Below are 1,982 nucleotides of genomic sequence, written 5' to 3' on the forward strand. Positions count from 1 at the left end.
AAAAAAGTTATGCAGGAAAAGGGGGTGTATCTAAAATCCATTCTCATTCAAATTTTGTGAAATATGTTGTTATCTGAAGACCTACACGGTTTGCTTAACTAAAGCAGAATCCATGGGATAGTAATAAGACAATGGTCATTACTAAAATTTCATAGCACTCCACCTGGATTATTTTAAAGGTGATTAAGTTGAGCTGTCACATTACAAACTATTACGAAAGGGAGCTGCTGTGTGTTGTCTTAATTTTTCAGATTGGAGAGAAAGTGGTAATTCTCTCTGAATGAGAAAAGCGTTTGACTCTGGAGATAGCTCCATTCTTGCAGTTATCCCTTCTGTGGCCACAGCTGTTTTCATTGAAGTCCTGTTCTTACTGGAATTGCTTTCATTGCTCATGTATCTCATGGGCTAGGGAAATAGAGATGAATGTTCCATGCCAATCTAGAAGGAAAATGAGAGGACAGCTCTCATGTAATCAAAAGAACACCCACCGGACTAAGAATCAGGGACCTGACTTCAAATCTCATTTGTCCCACCTCTTAGCTGTCGCTGAACCTCACTTTCTTCCACCATAGTGGGGATGCAAATCTGCTCCGCACCCAGTGGTTGTGAAGATTAAATTCAGTCATGAATTCATCCAATATTTATGGAACACCTACTATATATGTACAAAGGCACTGCAGATATAATGATGAAGACGACAACATGATCCACGGTTCCCAACCGGAAGGAGTTTCTAGTGTAGAGGAGAAGACAGATACTGAATGACAAGTAAGGAGTGCAATGAATGTTGCTCACTTCCCACTCATAGGCTTGGAAGATGAGTAGAAGTCATCTTCTTTACAACAAAGGTGGTAGGAGGCAGGAAGAGTGTTCAAAGTGGGAAAATGTAGGATGATGCTGAGGTCGTCACTGGTGTTGGCTGACTCACCACTGACGGAGCCGGTGAAAGGACTGACATAAGTGTGAATTAGGTAAAACTGTATTTCAGAGACAGTTTCTTCCTGAAAATGTGTAACTTGGTAAATTTTTCAAACTGAAACACGAGCCAAAAATTTCGTTTAATTTCTTTTTAGATGATGTGAACTAAGAACCACACAGTGGACTGATTTTTGTGCTTTCTTTTCCAGAACATGGAATACTTAGTAATACTCTGCGGTAATTTGTCTTTCAAATCTCTCTCGGGTTCTGAATCATGTCATGTTTTATTACATTTCAAGCTGCGACATGAACACAGCTGTGAGACACTGATATACCAAGGTTATGAAACCTTACCAAGCTGTTTGTACAGAGCTGCCCGTGTAAGCGCATGGCAGCAAGTTCGTGAATTTAATTGTCAGAACTCATACTTCTGAAAAGCTGAATGACATAATTGGTTTTGTCAAACATAACTTCTTAGCAGTCTTTAGATCCTTTATAGTACTTAAAATCACCACCACTTCTGTAAAGGTACAAGTTGTCTAGATTGTTTACATGTCATTAGTTTACTACCACTCATCAAAGCCTACTATTAAATTAAATAAGGGTCAGAAACTAGGTGCCATAGCTAAAAAATTAGGGTTTCAAATGCCAGTAATTGGAGAGAATATGGATTTTGCATTTAGAGCAAAATTTAGAAGATATTACTTGGTAAACTCCAGATACAATCAACATAGTTTGCTTTTTTCCATTGTACTGTTCAATGTGATCACCACTGGCCACATGTAGCCATGTAAGTTTGATTTAAAATAATTAAAATGAAATAAAATTTAACATTCAGTTCCTCGTTCTCACTAGCCACATTTCAAGTATTCAGTGGCTACATATTACACAGTACAGATGTGGAATATTCTTGTCATCACCAAAAGCTTTTTTGGACAGCACTGCTTCAGAAGTTCTAGTCATTATAAAGAACTAGGAAGCATCCTTGCACAAGTCTGGATGCAATGAGTTTTCCTTTATTTCTGTGTCTTGGGAAACATTAGAAATCCTTAATGTCACTTGCA

This window comes from Rhinolophus sinicus, chromosome 1 (genome assembly GCF_057876585.1).
Source record: "Rhinolophus sinicus isolate RSI-liver-muscle chromosome 1, RSI-T2T, whole genome shotgun sequence".
Lineage (NCBI taxonomy): Eukaryota > Metazoa > Chordata > Mammalia > Chiroptera > Rhinolophidae > Rhinolophus > Rhinolophus sinicus.